Source organism: Drosophila ficusphila, unplaced genomic scaffold, assembly GCF_018152265.1.
Source record: "Drosophila ficusphila isolate 14025-0441.05 unplaced genomic scaffold, ASM1815226v1 contig_414, whole genome shotgun sequence".
In the NCBI taxonomy this organism is placed as follows: Eukaryota; Metazoa; Arthropoda; class Insecta; order Diptera; family Drosophilidae; genus Drosophila; species Drosophila ficusphila.
In genome coordinates, this window is record NW_025064328.1 from 7,540,968 (window position 1) to 7,561,553 (window position 20,586).

A 20,586-nucleotide genomic window follows, 5' to 3' on the forward strand; every position below is an offset into this window, starting at 1 on the left:
TCGAGCAGATGCAGAAAAGGGGATGGGCGGGGGTGTGGTTCGGTTCGGTGGAGCCGGCACACGTCAGATTGTGGGTGTAAGAGGAGGAGGGGAGGTGGGTGGGTAGGTTAGTGGGGGAGGGAGTTCTGGGCTTCGAGTAAGGTTTTGACCGACGAGCGAGTGACTGAAGCTTTTGGCATTGGCATTGCTCTGTGGATCGGAACTTGAATTATTAATTCTCAGGAAAAGTTGTCGAAGAGTGGCGAAGGGGATGAAATTTTAGAGCAAGTGGGGATAAAACTCTGATGGAGCCTTCTAAGTCGTCTGTTTTGTAAAACACCAACTTATTTATCTCAGTCACACCGCATTCGGCAGCAAAATATTGCTTTTTAAAATATAATTTAAGACTTATGTCTTCAGCTCGAGTTGTACATTACATTTTTGATGCCTTTTATGTTAACTAGTAAATTTTTTTTAGTTTTTATAGTTTATACAGAGCTTTAATAGAAGAGATAGTATGTATAAATAAAGTAAAAATGTATGTTGGATATTCCGTGTACATAAATATAGAAAGCCTCATACGTGACTTAATTAATAAATAAAAAGAATTTAATGTGAATATGAACCTTTTACAAAACACATTCGTAGCATTTGAAACTGTTCTAATGGGTAGATAAGGACCACAGATTACCATCCGCAAAGAAAATTGTACATAAGATGGTCAACACCAAAAACCCTTTTAATGATTGTTGGTACTTCGAAATGCTTTTAGGGAAATGCAGATTTATGATCCATGATTTGTGCAGTGTAAAATTTGCAATGTTTGGCTGTAATAAGTGCTCAAAATGCGCTCACAGAAAGCACTCACACCCACACTCGCTCCCTCTCTCTCTCGCACGCGCTCTCCCTCTCTCGCGCTGTCGTTAAGTGCTCGCCTTTCGTCAAGTGTGCAACTTCTCCTGCCTCAGAACAACAGTTATAAGCTCTGCCGCTGCCAGCGTCGCTGCCGACGTCGACTGCAGGCAGCAGCGTCGCTCATTTGTGCGCTTAATGACGTCATTATTTTTATTTTAACAGCGCCAAGCAAATTGCATATACTGTTGCTGCTCCTGCGCAGTCGGCGCTCTGCCGTCGCCGCCGTCGCTGCAGCGTCCGCGGGGGAGAGTGAGCAAGAGAGAGAGAGGGAGAGGGAGAGAGAGCGAGCGAGCGAGCGAGCGCAGGCTCCCCATACTGCCCTCTCGCTCGCTCCCGTTGAGCTGGTGCTGCGGCTTCGGGTTTTCGCCTTCGTTTTGTTTGCTCGTGTTTGCCGTTCTTGCTCCCCTGCTCGTTGTTGTTGTCGTTCCTTTGCTACTTATGCTGATGATTGCTGGGGGTCCAAAGCGCCGCTCGTGCGCCACACGTTCATTCAGTCGACGAACGACGCTGCGCCTGAACGTACGACGGCTGATCTGAACCGGAATCGAGCGGCCATATCTTGAGCGCCTCGACTCGTGCAACAAACAAATAAACAAAAACACAGTGTGCAACAAACAAAGCAGGCTAATAAACTTCGGCGTGTGCCCACGATATTTATCATTATCAGCGGTACTTAACCGTTGCCACTGCAACTTTTGAACCACATATTGAATTGTCGTAGTACCGCGATTTTGAAACTAGTTTGGAAAAGCCCTATTTGGGATTTTTGGCGCGTTGCGATCGTCTCCAGTGCGTGGGTGATAACTATCTTTCAGATACTCGTTATTACTCATAGATACTTATGGATACTTTGAATGAAGTGCTTGATTGTGATAAGAATTATAAAGTGGTACACATAAGAAACAAATGGGCCAATAAGAAAGTGATTCAAAAATAAGAATTCAAGAAAACCAACTCAACACTGAAGGAACAAACTACTTCGATTTTGGCAGCTGCTTGAGAATCCTAAAATATCGGTAAATAACTTTTAAGTAACTTTATATTAAAACATGGGAGTTTTTATTTTTGAGGGATTCGTTGAAAACCGCATTTCTATTTCAATAATAGTTAAATAAATTCATAGCATACTTATTTTATATATTATTAATTATTAATAAAAAAAATACATTTTTTTATACAAACAAAAATCATATTGTTCCTTTAAATTGATGAACTTCAAAAAAAGTTACTTAAAGTCATTTCAAATTATTTTATTTGTTTAATAGTTATATTGTTCCTGACAAAAATGTTTTAGAAAGTTTGAAGAAAAATATTTGAGCGAAGGACCAAAAACCAAATATATAGTATATTGAAATAACCTTGTAAGTTTTCAAATATTTTCATTAGTTTTATTATGAAAATCGGTGTGATGTACATAAATGGAGTCGATATCAAAATTGCAGTGTAATAAAACGCAAGACTAAAAAAGAAACAAGCAATATTAAATTCTTGGAAAACTATTAACCCCAAAATGTGAATAAAATAATGAGTTTTGTAATAAGCAAAACCATTTAAGTGAAGCGCTCGTTAACAAATAAGAAAAACAAACAAACCTTTTAGGCTTCTCACGCACTCCACTCACTCGAATATTGTTCGAAACAGCCAAATGCAATTTTTATGTAAATCTCAACCCTGACATGGTAATATGCAAAAACCAATAAATTGATGCGATTTCGCTGCAGGCGGTTAATAACTTTAATTAACGTTAATTTTATCAACATCAGCATTATCGTTGGCATGAGCATGTGCACGAGCGAATTGTGCGAGCGACTCGAAAATAGTTGCGACGTTCTAATAATAAAACCAAATATAATAAATAGCCACAAACAAACTAATAATACGGCACGACGGCAGTGGACAGAGGCAATTTGCAACAATGAGGCCCATCAAACGATCGCCAAAACGAAATCAGAATGAAACTCTACACATAAATAGTTTAATGTGCCGAGCCTCGCGACTGCTGCCACCCCACGAAAAAAATTACTAAAATGTATTACAATTGACTCGTCGTGGCTCAGTGTCATTTTTGCGAATATAAACGTATCTATGAGATACAATAAACAGCAGCGCACAATTCGCACTAACAACAGCGCCAGCGGGCGTAACAACAATTGTAATAATCAGTTTCATTTCAAAGCCGGACCAACCTGCGCGGTACATTTTCCCAGTGCCCAAGCTCTACTTGGAAGCCCCCCTCACCTGGATCCCGATCCCAGCGATACAAGTGATTCCACCGATTGCACAGATCCCACCGATCCCACCGCCCCCCATCTGCATCCATCTGAGTACCCGCAACGTATCTATGCAGTGCATTGTTAGCGTGGCCCGCTCATTTAATTAAATATAATTAGCTGCATTAATTGCAAATTAATACAGAATTTAGTCTCTTTGTTGCCTGTTTCATTGTCGTTGCCAAGCAGAGCTAGCGTAGATATTTCCCTGCTCCCAACTCGTTCTACACGCCTCGTTATCGCCGGCAATTATTTAGCGAGAATTAACTGGGCTCTAAGGCCCACACAGATGTAATGGCCAAACTCTGGAATGACATTCAGCGGGTGCATTTTGCGGCTAAATGAGTTGCATTTAAATTTAAGATTTTCCAAGTACTTGAAGGGGATTGAAAAGCTTAGATATCCATGGAGTGATCTTAAAAGAAGTCCATAAGCCTTTAATATTGCATGTATTATTACTATCGGAAATGCCATCATTAATATAGTTTTTAACTATTAACGCTTCTAAATCTTTTAAATATATATTAATACCTTTCGTTCAGTTTCCCAAAATTGCAAATTAACTTTATTCCACCTACTGCAACTTATTTAATTTAAAAAAAAAGTGACTGACTTTATTAAGAATTATGATAGATGTAGATTTATTAAAGTTGTGAGTATATGCGCTATAAATTCAAAACACACTATCTATTTAACGCTTAACGCAATTTTGATAGTTAAACGTGTAGTTAACAGTTTCTAAAAAAGCCGTCGGCATTTATAGACCAGCTTTAAACCGATGTATTATAGTCCGGTTTACGCTTATGATCCGCTGGTTAGCTATTTATGATTTTCACAACGAACATTACCCAAGTTTTTCCATTTAAATTTCCATTTGACAATTTCGGTTTTCTTTGATTGCGAAATTAATTTACCTCATTAAATTGAGTGAGGGATTTTTACTATTTTGAGTGGCGTCTTCAGCAAATCAGAGAAATCCATTAAATGCGCGTGTCTGTGGCCAAATGCATTGCGACAACTTTTAATGCACAAATAGCTGTGAAAAAGAAAATCAACGACGACGGGAAAATGATTAGATATTAAATTATAAATTAAATGTTGTTGTAGTGCTTGCTGTTTCTTTTTTATGACAAACGGATGACGAACGCATAAAAATGCAGCGGCACAAGAAGCGGAAAAACAACAAAACGACTGCGGACAAATCAACAAGGAGGCAACCAGCACACACCACACACACTCATTAAAAATAACCAAAAGCCAGCGGAGAATTGCAATTCCCCCGTGACCCCTCAACATCCCCAAACCAAAAAAAAAAAATTATTCCCCAACGATCGCGTCACGTTGTCACTTTACGTAGGCAAATCGTAAAAATGAAAGAAAGAAAATCCGCAAAGCAAAACGCTTAATTATGTGCCGTGTAGTTTGGACAGCTGCCTGGCCACGCCTCCTGGTGGGCGGCCTTTTTAATTAAGCATAATTAAAGTAATAATTATGCCCCGTAAAGGCATTGAAGTTGGTGCAAATGAGGCGGGGACGGACATCTTAAAAGGATTCCTCTTCTGTTTTTGATGTGTGGCAAATTTGCAAACTTGTGCAAACATAAAATGCAATTTTATTGCCCTAATATAGGCTGGGTGGCGAAAATGCAGGAAGTGTGTTTTTCCGAATGCCAAATGCAATTGAAAATACATTGCCTGGCCAACCAGAAGGCGAATCAAAGGGAAATAAGTACTAAAAAATGTTTAAGTCAGCTAACCACTTCTTCCCAAATATGGAGGTTGTAATATGATGGTCATATTTATCTGCTAGCTTTCTTTTGCGTTTGAAAATGTTTTACTAGTTAATATCAAAAGAGCTTACTTACTTCAAATAAGAAATCTTTTTGATTTAAATTTTAAACTTATTACAAAACAATTTCCTAACTGATTTAAAAACTGCTTTAGTTGTTTTAAAATAAAAATTAAAATAAAATAGATTCCTAAAATATTTTTGGATATACGTCGCCTCCTCAACTGTTCGGCACTGAAATTATTCCCAATTATTCCGCTTAAGTATGTGCTCATTTGAGCGTTTCCATTTGTAGATGATCTTGCGAGGATTGGCTCACTTTTCGCCGAGCCACCAAAATAAGATATTGCATGCCGCACATGCCACAAAGCCTACACAAAAAGCGAAAAACACGCACACACGCTGCTCATTTAATAATGAACAATAATGAAGAGTAATAATAATCATCAGTAAAACGTGCAGGAGAGTGTCCAAGTGCGGCATTATTGTATCGTAACATATATATACACTCGCGTATATGGAGGCAACGAAATTTTATCAACGAACGCGCATCATTTCAATTAAGAAAATGTCACAAGTGTCCAAGCAGCAAAAGCAGCAGCAGCAGCAGCCTAAAACACGCCAAATGCGGAAAGTCGGGGGATCTCCGCACTTTCATTTTGCCATTTCAGAGACCCCACTTCCCCACTTTTCGCCCATAAAGCTGGCCCCTCTTTAATGGCTTATTTTTTGGAGCATTTCTCGTAATTAATGCGAATTGTCACACGCTAGAACTGAAATAATGTCAACTGCCTTCGATTCGCCTTCTAATTCATTACGTTTATCGTTTGTTGCCCGTTTCCTATTCTTAATTAGCAATTAAACAATTTATGCTTTTGCGTGAACAATGAGAAACTAAGTGAAATAGCCGAATTCTTGTAGTCCGAAAACATGAAACTATAATTCATTTCATTCCATAAAGTATTTTGTTCAATTAGCTATTAAAAATACTACTTTACCTCGTGGGCATTGCGTGTATCGCAAGATGGAAATGAAGTGCCGAGGAACCAAATTCGGGGTTGTTCTGTGGATCCAATCATGCTTGATGGATGGATTGTCAAAGATGCCAGATAAACGATAGGAGTAATGTGAGTCTGTCGTGCTTGGGTAATTATGCCGATAGACAAATTATATTCACAACATAATCCCTTTCAAGAGTTGCGGAAAAGAGTTTATTCAATTGTAGATGCCTTCTCTGCTGATCTTGCATTACCATTTTATTGAAAATACTCGGAAATAAAATTTATTAGGTAGTCAGTAGATTTTATCACTATTCACTTGAAGTGTCAGTCGATTAATTTTCCGCACTTCTTACATAAGTTCTTAATTTTAAAAGGAACAAGAATTAATTTCAAGAAAAGGTAAAACATTTTTACCAAATTATGATGGAACATAGAACAGATAATAGTAAATAGCAATTGACAATATTTTTTTAAATCCATTTAATATGTTAAAAGATATCTTGCTAGTTTTTTTTTATTATTCCTAGAAAAAAAACGAATATTAACAATATTTTTATCTAGGTTTAATACCTCATTCGTATCTCATCGCTAAAAAATGCGATCCTCTTTTTATTTGCGGATCACACACAGTGAAGGAATTCGGCTTTAATTTCAGCTAATTTTATTTCTCGTTTTAGTGTTTTTCGTTAAATTATTGTTAATTAAATGCAATTAAAAATTTCTCTCCGACCATCCCGCCACGCGTCCCCCTGGGCATTTGAGCAGTCAGATCGCACTTAATGAGACGCGACACAGTTGCCCAGATGTTCCACAAAACCAGCTAATTGCGCAATTAACTGGGCAGTGCGCGGAGTGCGAGGAGTGCGGCGGACAGGGACAGTGACGACGAGGCATGCCACATGTTGCACGGACGGAGTCGCTGTAAACTTGCTGTATTAAGTGTAGAAAATCTCGAGCACTTAATTCACGCTTTGTTGAAGGTGTTGAAAGGCGGTCGACTGAATCCTGGCTGCCGCATCCAGAATCCGCAGCCCACCCAAGATCCTGGGGGTACTTACCAGCCAAGTTAAACCGAATGCGAAAACCGCAAAAAAGGAACTCCCACACGAAACCCACGTAATGTGTGTGCCGGGTCCTTTTTTGTGCCCGGTTTCATTTATTTTTCTATGTCTTTTTTTTTTTTTTTGCTCATTTGACTTTGGCCGGGCTAAACAAGCTGCTTATCCTTCGGCCAGGACCCGGGCGAAAAGAAAAATGTTAATTACCCTTTGTGTTTAAATAGACCCCGCTCACACACTCACTTATCCTGCATCCTTGTTCGAGGGTCGGTCACCACGGACCTTTGTGTTATTTGAGGCAATTAAAATTATTATTTTAATGTCAACACTTTTTTTGCAGCGCTTTTCGTTTGGTTTTTTGGCCAGGATAATGCATGTAAAACGACTAACGCCTCCCGGAGAAAATCCGTTAAATGTTTCCCAAGATTTTCCAGGGTTTGGGGTGCGTCTCCATTTGCCGTCGGCACTTGGCTGCGACTTTCGAAACTTTGCTCTGCTTCTCGTTTTGTTTGGTTTTATCCACTCTTTTTTTCGTACCTAAGGTTTGGTTGGGTTTGGCCCGGGCTGTTTTTTCCTGGGGTGGATTTTACGCCCCAGCCTTGGCTTACCAGGCGTTGAGGAATTCCGTATAAGTGTTTTTACGGTATTTGTTGGCTCAAGCATTTTGCGGGGGTTAGGTCAGTGCCCGAACCACTTCCTCCCAAAAGCCACTGCCCATCCCCACTTCTCCACTTCCCCGGATCTCCCCCTCCGTTTAGCCTCGTTTTGAGAAATGTTTTTCGGTTGCCTTTGGGCTTGCGGCTTTGCTCTTCGGGGGGTTTTCAGACTCTTTCGGGGGGTTTTGTGTCCGGGTGGCATTCGAGATAAGCAGGTGTTATATTTTTATGGCTAAAGTGGCTAAGCAGTTTGCGGAGAGTAGATGGCAAGGAATCATGTTTTGGTGTAGGTGTTGGCAGCAGGAGTGTGATAACCCCCAGGGCGTTATGCTCTATGGGAAAGGCTTTTCTTGCAGCCGACAGTTGGTTCACTTGCTAATTAGAAGATTGATCGGAACAGTCTTATGGTACCTCCTTGTGCGAAATAGTCTTATACAAAATTATGAAAGCTTAAAAAAAATCTGTTTTGAAAATAAAGAATTACTTTATCTTACAAAATATGTTTTTAATAATGCTAAAGTTCTTATAAAAGTGTTGAACATAAACTACGTAATTAATATTAATTATTTTTACAAAAGGCGTTTTTGTTTGTATTTTTGTTGAACAAGCAGCAAAACATTTTGATAATCAGGCCTCCAGCTCACTTATCAATAATAAATATTATAATTTCTTTTACTTTACTTAATAAAAGCTTACAATTACTTGGCGCAGAGATAGAACAAGTTTACAAAAAATAGTACTGATTTTGCCTCTTTACCATGAGTGTATCTGCTCTTAGAATACTCTATATTCCAAAAATCCGATTTTCATAAAATTTAGTCCGAAATTCAATAGTAGTTAGAAATCGCCATCTGGAAGAAATCAAGTTGATCTGATCAAAAACAACGGCGTGAGAATTTTTTATTTCATGCTCTCGTACGGGAGCAATCCGATATAGTCGTCCAATCCAGCCCGTTCCGACTTATATACTGGGTGCAATAACTACACAACTTTTGGGAAAATTTCAGCAAGATAACATAGCTTTAAAACTGAGAGACTAGTAGAAACAGACAGGAGGACAGACGGACAGACGTACATACATACGTATTTAGATTCAGATTGTGATGCTGATCAAGAACTTCTGACTGAAATTATAATACCCTTTGCTTTGCAAGGGTATAAAAACTTAAAAAATCTTGAGCATCCGAGAAAACGTTCTATCTCTCTAGTATGTCAAATACCCATATATCTATACCTCTATCAAAAGCCTATATTTATGCCCAGAGTTCCTGTCAAACAATCCCCCTTCCGCTCAAAGCAACCACAAGCAGTTTGCTCGGTTAGCCAGAGCAGCTGTTTTGGGGTCGAGCCCCCTCGGCAACTTTTACGCCTCCGTTGGTGACCCCGACCCGATTAACTACGTAAACAGCAGCAGCAGCAGCAGCCGCCTTAATTGTTTCGCACTTAATCAAAACGAGCAGCGGGCTGGCCCAAAACGAGACTGAGACTGAGACTATCAAAGGCAGCTCCCCAGTCGTCGGTTCGGGCCAAAAGGCAGCACAAAAGCCAAAGCAGATACTCGGCTGAAAAGCAAAAAATTGAAAACTAAAGAGCAACTTGGGGCGCACGCCAGTCTCCAGTCTCCAGTCGCCAGTCGCCGGTCGCCAGTGGAAAAGGGACGGACGTGGGACAACCTACAACCTACAACCTACAAGCGACAACGACAACCGACAACCGACAACGACGACATCAACACCCGGGCGCTGTGAAAAGAAAAACGTTTTATGAGCTCATTCACAAAAAGGGCCAAAACACATACACACACACACACACCCATACACACAGTGGCACATAGAAAAAGGAAGTTTTCTGAGGATGACGACAGAAGCAACCTGTTGAACCCTCCATCCATCCAGTCACTCCCCATTTTTCCCTATCCTCATCGCAAGTGTGCCACAGTTTGTTTCTTTTTTCTGTGCTGGGTCGTGTGCCAAAATTATATGTTAAGGCATTGGAATGGGGGTGCTGATTTCTTCGACTTGGTCGTGCTTTATTTTCCAAAAAGATTTGCCAAACTGGAAAAAGGTAGTCGCAAAAAAATGGTTTTTTCACAGAGTTGTTTTGTTTTTTTTTTCCGAGTGCTTCCTTTTGACTTTTGCTGTGTGTCTGCCAAGTGCCGGTAATTTTTCTTTTAGTGGGTGTTTCAAATAGAGGTCTTTCCTTTTAAGTTCGAGGGGGACTGAGCGAGAAGTAGCGCAGTTGTGGGTGGTTGTTTACAGTGAGATATGTGTGTTTCTATGGGAGTATCTTGGGTGTTTGCTAAGTGCATTTGACGGACTCTCAGAAGAGCAAGTTTCATACAACGCTGGAAGTTTACTTGTTACGCTCCGACACAAAATTTGGAACCGGGGCTAACTTTGCTTATGGTTGGTAAGGGTTGGTAAAAAATGAGTAAAATAAAACAGATTCCTTACGTGTAAGTAATTTAGTTTTTAACAAAATAAAATTCTTTATAAATTGTGGAATTTCTGTAAATCGTGGAAAACCATATACCTTAAATTAGTTCAACATATAATGTAACATTCTATTTTTTCCCCCATTCACAAGCCCACTGCTTTTCTTATATTTTTAAAACGAGTTTCCATAAACTATTTAGCTTTAACTCCATTAAACTTTCTTAGTACTGGTTGAGCATTTCCTTATCGTTTCATAGGTATTTAATTAGAGTAGTTGTACCCTAGGTTATCTAAGAAACTTGTAAAAGCTGATTCGGCACCTTAAGTCATTGGGAGCATTATGCTTTTGATTTGTTGTTTCTCTATTGGCTTAATCTTATCAAAACCTTTCTTTTTTCTTCAACCAGTTTTTAAATTTATTTTGTTGTAACGCGGCATACTAATTTTGAAAATATTTATGTTTAAATATTTTAATGTCCAGTTTGTCTCTATATTTCTTTCCTCAAAATGAAGTTGTTTTTTATTAGGTTTGCAATATTTTCCCCATTGCTCAGAATGCATAGCTAAACCAATTGTCCAATTTTAGTAGCCACCTCGTTCACGACACTCTATCGCCACATCACTCCGCTCCGAAGTGCAATCACTTGCTCAAATCTGTTTGACTTCATCTGCCCGATTTTCCCCACCACCCACCTCAAACACCACAATCTCTTGTGGGCGGGGGCTTCTGTGGGGCTTTTCTCGCCGAGCTTTTTTCCGACGCGCACGCTCCGCTGTTTTTCCCATGTGCCGATGTGGATGTCGATGGCGATGGCGATGTCGAGTCGATTTCGATGCCTTCCGACTGCTGAGCGCCTGCTGCTCTTAGCCAAAGTGGAGGCGCCGGCCGACTGTGCCGCTCTGGCCGTGTTTTTGCGGTTGTCACAGCTGCCGCCTGTTGCGCCGCCCGTTCGGGTTCGGGCCAAGTTGTTTGGTTTTCTCTGCCATGGCCAAGACGCTAAGCAGAGGCTCTTACAACTTCATAAGTTGGCGGCAATGTCACGGCGCTTGATGCCACTTTTTCGCGCATCACTCGGCTGAGATACAAATACACAAGTACCTACATGCGAGTGGCGTTGGCCTTTGTCTGCTGGGCTTCTGGTATTCCGCCGACTTGATTTTCTCTCTCTCCGCAGGTGTGTGTGTGCCAGCAGTGTTTGTTCGTTCGTTCGTTCGTTTGTTTGTTTGTTTGTTTGTTTGCCCGGCCCGCAGAACTTGGTGGCAATCTGAGTGGGAAAAATGGCCTTTCAGCTCGCCTGCCTTCCGATAACTTCTGGCAAAGCACGGCGAGATTACAGGGCTTCGGAACAGGAATAAGTTATCTAAATGAGTCTCCGCTTTATTGCCGGCAATTATGGATCTGGCCAGCACTGCGTACATACGTATGTGTAATTGCCCTGCGATTGCAGCCAATCCGAGGCGATTCGACCGACTTTTCATTACCGGCATCAACACTTGCATATGTAATTTAGCATAATTCGAAATGCACGACCCAGTCCATAAAGCAGCGGCGAACTGGCGAACTGGCAAACTGGCGAACTGGAGCTGGTATAATTAATAAACGGTAACAGCGAGAAATCCAACAATACCACCGCCACTATGGCAACTTTGGCATGTAAAAAGCGTCAAACAAAACTGATTTCTATTGGCAAAGGAATGCCAAATGCGATATCTGCCTCTCTTTCTCGGTCTGCCGTCTCTTTTTATTGGGGTCTACTCGTATATCCATGTCTTGACTGCAATTTATGAGCCTAAATGAGCGCAAATTTCAGTGTATACAGGCGCGCACACTCACACACACTCACACACACTCGCACACACTTTGCATTTGTGTCGTGTGTGAGCGATTTTGGCGCTCAATTGGCAATAATTTCTGATCAATTTTCCATTGACTGACAAAAACAGAGCAACAGAGACAGATAGAAAGACGAGACGGACAGTTTTGCGCCGGGGACATGTGTCAGATAGGAATTTTCTGGATTGTCCCGATAGATAAGGGTCACAAATTATGAAGATTGGGCATTGGATCGGTATGGAAAATCACCTTTTATTATGTCCAAGTTGATTATATTTTATAACAAGAAAAAATATAATCAAAACTTAAAATGCTAAAAAATATATAAAGTCTTAAGTATAAAATGACATTAAAGCTTAGGTTGAACAAATTTGGCACAAGGATGATCCATTTAATAGTAAAACAAGCTGAAAAGATGTTTAACATCTACTTTTAGTGCCACATCCAATTTATCTATTGTAATTTATTATGCACTGCTATAGTCAACATTTTCTATTTGGCAAGCTGATATCGAAAATTTTACGAGTGCATTTTCTCTTGGCAGGGATTAATCAAAGAGTCTATAAATTCGGAGAACCGAATAAGCAAAGTCTGCAGTTTTCATGCTTCTCCGCAGCCCTCATGCCACTTCACTTAATTACCCCTTTGGCCTGCTTGGCTGGGTTCGTATTTTATTTACAATAATTAAATCTGTCAAACTCAAAAATGTCTTTCCACAAAGCCGCCACTTGCAACAGTAGTGGAATTATTCCGACAGCCGATCGGAGTTTTTTATGTTGTTGCAATGAGTTCTCTGTGATTTCTGAGTGCACACTGCACGGAATGTTGTTGCTGTTAATTGGCTAAATTATTTTTACTGATTATTAATAAATATGTATTGTGTTGTCGTAGTTGATTAATTGGCATTATGGCCAAGCCGGCCCATAATTGAAGAGCAAAGTAAGTCTTGATTGCGTCATTTATGACGCCTCATTTAATTGAAGAAAATGAAGGAGAACTAGAGGCGCACTTTGCAGTTGGCTCCTTCCAGTTCCAAGAAATCACCACCAGCAGCAAAACAATAGCAGAACGTCGGACAAAAATTAACACATTTAAATTACTTTCATTAAAGATTGATTAATATGGCCCTGATTGGTTATTACTTTTTATTTTCTTTCCTTTCCCGGCTCATTGTCGTCAGAGCCCCCTTACCCGCCTCAATTATTGTCACATAAATTGAACATTTACTGGCCGTTTTTCACTGATTTCTGACTTTATTAATTTACGTATTCGTTCCGTTTGTGTTTTCATATTGATTTCCAATCATAGAATGCCTCTCAACAATTCGTTTTCAATGAGCCGTAATTTAGACTCATTTAAATAAATATACTTTTGTTGATTGGTCTTTTGCGATATTACGCTATCGTCGTCGGCAATTGCGATAACGAGTTCAATGCAAAGATATTTAACCTTTTAATAAGCTGGTCGGCAGGCAGAGCTTGATGTTAGATAATCAAGCGTTTCAAACGTAATTATCGAAAGTGGTACAGTTGACTCACATTTGGTTGCAAAATCAGCTAATGTTTTCCTGCTCGGAATCGCTCATTCTTAATTTAGTTGAAAAGCTTTTTAAGTTGATTAAATTCTAATTCATTGCTCAAGTAATAGTTTGTTATAAGTAAAATCAACCCTTAAAAAGCGTATATGATTTATTTTTTACACCACGAAAAAATTGTCAATTAAAGCAAGCGCCTAATATATTCAATTTAATTAATTTTTAATTTTTATAGGCAAAATTTAGGAATGGCTTATATAATATACAAAACATTGTGACAAACTATTGTATTTACTCAAAGATATTCTAACATCAAATAAATGCTGTACACATTTTAAATTCATAATCGATAATCCAAAACCATATTATATTTTTCCGACATACCCTTAATGAAGAAAATGCCCGTTATACCACAATGTATCTATTTCTTTCCACCTCCCTTGATGCTTTAGATACCGCTAGAAAGTCCCCGCTGGTACAGTTGGATCAGCGACTTAGTTGGCCTCATGCATTTATGCAGCAGTTGGGTCCGTCACGCACTTAATGAGCCTGCGAGATTGAGTCGGCGAGTGACGGCAGCAAATTGACGCGTTTAATAATATTTTACAATGTATGTTTTCAGCCGCTAATTTCTTGCAGGCGTTATTGTGCGCACTTTCAAAAAGTTGCGTGGTGCGCCCCTTGGGGGCCTCATTTGGGGCCCCTCAGCGTTGCCATATCGCCGCGGCGGTTGCAATTTCCATTGCTGTTGCCGTTGCCGTTGTCGGTGTCGTGTTGCCGTCGCGTAATTTACATTAATTGGCACACGGCGTCGTACATATAAATTTTTGCGCGCCTAAACTTTAATTTCATGCGTGCCATTTGATTTTGGTTGCCACTCTGGGCACAAATTATAGGCAACTGCGACGGGACGGGATCCTGATCGTGCCCGTATTTTTGTGTCTGCTCAGCGGCAAGTGCTGGGCGGAGTTTCGCAGTGGGTTTCTGTCAGATGCCGCAAGGCTGAATGCCGCAGAGTGGTTTAATATCTACGCAGATTTGCGGGCATCTAGTTACGGGCCTTTGCATAATGGAAAGGTGTCTGCGAATGCCGAGACAATCACCTGATGGGTTGCCGTTTACCTGGATTAACGCCGCCCAGTCGAAGGTTGTTCGGCCAGACCCACTAAATAGTCTCCATTAACACTCTGAAATTATTTGTATTTGTAAATAAATCTAATCCAATTTCTATAATAAACATGGTTGCAGTTTGATGAGAATAAATGAGTTGGATATAAAATAATTAATTGAATTCCATAAGGAATTTAGTTGAAATGCACAAACCCACATTGGTCATTAATTTTGTTTTGTTTTTCAATAACGAGTCTTGTTATTTTAATTCAAATACAGATGCATCGATCCATAGACAATTTATTTAATGGATCATACAACTAGTGTATATATTATCGAAATAAAGTAGAACCGCCTTTCTAATAAATCATTTTGACAAAGTTGTATTCATTACATTCCTATAACTTCTAGAAAACACAAACACACATTGACAACTTTATTTTATTTGTAATTAATTCGTTTGTTCTTATATTTTAATAACAGATAGATGTAAAAAACAAATCGATTTATTAAAATTAATTGAGACAACAAGTTTACATTTTATCAATATATGTTAGAAGCGCCTTGACCATTTTATTTTATTCCGTTAATACGTGACAGTATAAATTCTCCAAATTCTTCACTTTCCCATAAAAAGTCAAGTACAGTTGCGTTTGAATTCTTCTTCTTCTTGCATCCCACTTGCTCTAGCACTGATACTGCTTGTTCTTCTTCTATTAATTAACATACTTTCACAGAATTTCTTTCTAGCAACAATTTTCGTTGACGTCAATTTCGCTCATCGTTAGTTATTATTGTTGTGCTCATTTCGCCATATCATCAGGTCAAATCTCAATTAGCAAATATAACGATTGTTGCTTTCTTCTCTCTCCCTCTCCCTCTTTCACTTAACTAACAATTAACAAATATTAATGGAAATTTATTTCAATTGAAATCAAAAATTTCACTTCCAAACGGCCATGGCTGACATTTCTCTATGCGTTAGTTTCGAATGTGGAATACAACTAAGTACTAGGTACAGTCCTTACCTAAGTTGAACTCGGCCATTAGCCAGTGAGCCATTGGCTCCTCAAATGGCTTTCGCCTCAACTCAAGTTAATTAAAAACCCCTGCCCACGCTGGTACACTCACAATCAGCATATAATCAGCTTATATTCTGGCAAATTTATAACCTCTCTTGATTATGAGAGGTTAGCCGTCATAAACAAATGACATGCCATACCATACAAGCGCCATCTAGCGAGCGCTGCGTGCAGCTACGTGGACGGAATATCAAGTGAAATGCAAGCAAATGCAACTTGCAGTAATTATGACGGGTTATAGGAGGGGGTTTGGTGGTTCTGGCGGCTCCTAATGGCCTGGCCCATTGTTCGCTCGCGGGGCTTTAAGTAGCTTTTAATAAGCGGCCGCGTCAAACAAATAAATAATTATAATAAATAAATAATAAATTGCAGGCGGACTGGCAGGTGAGGCTAAACAATGTTGCCGTCTCCTTCCGTCTAATTACACTCGCCAAAGGGCACAGGCAAAGTGCAACATTTGATTTGATTCGCCCTCCCCCGACCCTCCTGCGCCCTACTTTATCGAGAGTTAATTAAGCGCTTAAAGACTCGATTTGAATGCAACTTAGACGATCGACTGCGGGTCATTAAGTTGCATTTTCATATTTTGCAGCTCATTATAGAGAGACTATTTACAGGTATGCAAATGGCTATGGCCCTGGTTACTTTTGAGGCACTGTAAAAGTTATCGCTAATCGCTAGACTTTTATAGCACACATAAAGTTTGGTAAAAGATAAATTATATATTTAAATGGCTTTAGGTGTAAGGTACCATTTTTGACCAGTATTTAAATTTTTGTTTTACAACGTAATTGATGATACTTAAATGGAGCTCTTGAAGATAAGCTGAGTTTGCTGAGTGGACGTATTTTTGAGTGCTTTAGTGGTGTGATTTAAATACCATAAATAGCTCATACCATTCATTTTACTCGAATAGCTGTCGTTTATGATCGGTATTAAGTTGAACAATTACTAGGACTCTTAAAGCCCACTTAAAAATTTCTTGTGTTTGACGATTAAGCCTATTTTTAAGTCAATGCAGCTGGACTTACTATTTTATATTTCTTTGAAATCGTTGAAATAAGCGAGCCAATTTACGGACTTACTCCCGCTGCAGACGACTCTTACCCGGTTAATCGATTCACAATTCGATTACCATAACACTCTACCCTTCGGCCGAATTGAAACACTTTACAACCCCAGATAAGTGTAGAACCACCCTCGTAGAATGGTCATGTCATGCCGCACGAGGTCCTTTTGACCATGTGCAGTGCAATACCCCGCGGCCAAATTCTAATTATAATCGCGTATCGCATGTGCCAAAGCCCCAATAAACCTTTGTCAAGCGATTCGCTCGCTAAGGTCCCCTCCTAAATTCCGGCTTCGTGTCATTAACGACCCACTCCGCCCGACTGTGGTCTTTGCATTAATTTTTGCACTGCCACAGCGCTGCAAATACAAAAAAAATAAAAATGGGAAAGCAAGAAATTTCCATAATGAGCACGTACACAATCACTTACCCCGGACACATGCAGTTCGCCAAAAGGGTTTGCTTCCCTTTCGGGGGTTGCAAAATTTTATAATTAGTTGTCCGTTTCCCGTTGCCCGGCACCAAAATGCAGGTTTCAATCCAATTTTTTACCCGCGTTTTTTCTACGTTTTACCAAATATTTAGACGTTGATTATGGGCGCTTCACCCCTTGAGTCGTCGAGTCTGCAAATGATTTTGGTGCGTGCTCAATTGGGGAGTTTTCGAGCCAAACCCGAGCGGAACCGAAATGAACTTAGCTCAACTCAACTCAGCAAAACTGAACTGAGCCGCCTTCCTCCTGGCACTTCTTTTGTTTTTCGCTAATTTAGCGAAATTATGTTTTGTGCTCTCATGTCTAGATGTCGTGTGCGGATCGGGGTGCAATCCTGCTTTCCCTTCCCCAGTTGCCTCGAAACCCCTAGATTATACGACTGCAGCTCGGAACGGGACATGCAATTCTCGGCCCACTCGAGGAGCCCTTGGATGCGGGTATTCCGAACTGCTACCAAGTATGTGGGCTAATAGAATAACAAACTCAAGTTGAGGACAAGAGCCTTAAAATCTGATCTTAATGGCCTTTTTTCATATGATAAAAGCTAATTTCATTAAGCCATAGAAATATTGAAAACATATAAACAAAAATAATTTATTTTCAATACAATTAAACCATATATTTATTTATAAAATGTCTTGGTTATAAATGTTTTTTTTGATGAAGTAATATTTGACATTTGAAAAATAAGTTTTAAACAATAATTTTGCTATTTTAAAATGGGTTTTACAGCGAATTTGCATATACATCGGTAACAAAAGTAAAGGAACAAATGTTTAGCCCTTCAGAAATAAATGTTTCTGAATAACGTAGGATAATTCCACACTCACAGTTGTATAGAGCTTTTCTCAGGGCATTTTAAAGTCGAAATTCGCGAGGGCCGTGTTCCCCCCTTATTTCGCATTATTATTTCCTTCTCTAAATGAATTAAAATCGCCAAATGTGGGCGATCAGGGGGAGTCAGCTGTGCAAAACAAAACAGGAAAAAATGCGAATAACTCATTACGCGGCGCATTAAGGACAATGTCTGGGCGAGTGTGAGTTGGTGTGAGTGTGAGTGTGCAGGAAGGACCCAGGACTCGTGCCACGAGAGGGTTGATTTTTCAGCTTCAGACTGGGCCTGACTTTGACTTCCTTTCCCGCTTTTTTTTTGCTCCTCACTCCGGGGGCGTTTGCCTCACATGTGTATTGTTGCGCCGAAGTTGTTGTTTCTGTTGTTGTTGCTGTTGTTGTTGCTGTTGTATTGAGTACGCCTCCGGCGATTGTTGCTGCTGTTATTGGCATCGCCTAGTGCGTGCACCGCTTGAATCACGCAAATTTCATTATTATTATTATTTTTTTAACGATTTGAGTGGAAAATGTATGGCGAATGAATGAAACGGACTTTCGAAAGGCGGTCGGATGTAGACCACTGACCGGATTGCAAGTACCCATTGTTCTAGCCCTTGAGTGGAAATGGGCTTTTTCCAGCAACAAATTTGTATTGCATAACAACACCCCCAGCAGCATTTGATGGGATTTCTAGCCAAAAATAACTAAGGAGCCAGGATGTTATTCAAGCGTTGATAATAGTATTTATTAGTATTTAGTATAGTATTTTTCTATATTGACCTTGTGATTACCTTAGTAATCCAACCCTTCTTGAACTTCGATTTGTACTTTCCAAGCCCTTAGTTCTTTGTCATACCTGGTTAAGTTCCCTCTTTGGAAACACACCCAGTAGTAATTCCTTCAACGCCTTGGAAACTTTATGACGCCGACTACTTAAAGTTCTCCTCCCCGAATTCCACCCTAACCCTTGGCCTAACCATAATATATCAGCCGGTGTATTTCATGTGTAATCGTGTGTAATTTTTAAGAAAATTGCACGTCCTGCCACACACCCCCGATGGGAAAGGCAGCAACAACCCCAAAACAATGCAACTCGACTTGAACAACAAAGGCAACTTGCAAAACTTTTTATGCTCCTCTGTGTGTGTGCGTAAATAAATGTTGCATAAATAAGTTCAACTCAATGACTTAATGCCGGCGCATTATTGATTATTTCGCCAGGGTAAAAGTTGGCTAAAGCAGCCGAAAACGGCCGGAGGTAAGAGCCCGAAACTCCTTCTCCTTCGCTTGCCACAACCTCCACTCACTTCCTCAAAGGCCGAGGCACTCGGGTTTGTCGTTTGCTATTTAATATGCATTTTGCGCTAATTACAAATCAAAAGAAAAATTTAATAGCTCCAGAGTTGGCCATAAAAATGAAGTTGTCCCGGGCCGAGGGGGCAGTCCAGGGGATGGCGGAAGGGGGAAGGGGGAAGGGGGATCGATGTCCGTTGGCCGGGGCTCTAGTGCCCGGTTTCTAATCAAAAATTGCTTTGTGCCACATTTGGCTCCTAACTCTAAATGATGGCAAGTGTGGTACAATTTAGTTTGACTATTAATTACAACAAGTTGCTGCGTTGCAGCAGCAACATGTTCTACATGTTTGCCGGCCCGGGCGAAATTATTGATGATTTTATTAATTTGAATATTGCCTACGAATTGCCGTCGAAGACAAAACGCTCGCCAAACGACTAAGACGCAGACTACGACTTCGAGTATGACTAGTATCGGAGTATCGGACCGATCCGGAGCGATGTGATCCGGCGGAGGAGCAACTTGAATGATCAATTTTTTCAGCTCGCTTCTTAACCGGCGATAGAAAGTTGCATGGAAATTGCAATTTATAGCTTGGCAGCAGCAACATGTGGCAGGCAGCAAGAAAATGAGTATAATTAGACCGGTTTGTAATGCGTTTGCAAGTCGATAGGAGCGTTGCGGATGGCATGTTGCTGGCGTGCATTAAAAATGAAGCGAGCCCGATTTGAATTATAGTTGCCAGCATGGCGATAATTAATCGTGCTATTTAGTGTGCTACATGAAATTCTACTAGTTTGCTGGTTATTGATTAGATTTCGAGGCGAGCGGCGATCGCAGGAAGCGACAAAATGTTGCCGTTGTTGCATGTTGCTGGTTTTTTCCTATTGCTGCTGCTGTTGCTGCTGCCTCTGTGCAATTTGGCCAGACTTTAATATGCGCAAATTGTACTTAATTTGGCTGCACATTTTGTCGCTACAATTTGCTTTCACAACATGTTGCACCGACTTGCAACTAGAAGCCAGCAACGTTCCCTTAGATTCCATCCTCGCCAGCTTTTGGCATTTGCTGTTGACGCATACTTGAAATTATTTTCTATGTTGCCGATGTGCACTCGGTTTTTGCTGCTGCTGCTGCTCCTGATATTATGCATTGTTTTTGCTTCTTATGCATATGCCAACTGCCCGAGAAGGGCTGTTCCTGTGGAGGGGGCGGTGGCCAGACATTTGCATGCAACG

The 20,586-nt window shown here is 40.3% G+C and overlaps 1 protein-coding gene across 2 annotated transcripts in view; it reads left to right on the plus strand.

Moving 5' to 3' along the window:
- The first annotated feature begins 1,395 nt into the window (after positions 1 to 1,395).
- LOC108090364 (hormone receptor 4) overlaps positions 1,396 to 20,586 on the plus strand; it is a 73,961-nt gene continuing 54,770 nt past the window's right edge. For both annotated transcript variants that reach the window (XM_017188993.1, XM_017188994.1), the window contains exon 1: positions 1,396 to 1,910. The gene's annotated coding sequence lies outside the window, so the exon portion shown is untranslated. The remainder of the gene's footprint in view (positions 1,911 to 20,586) is intronic.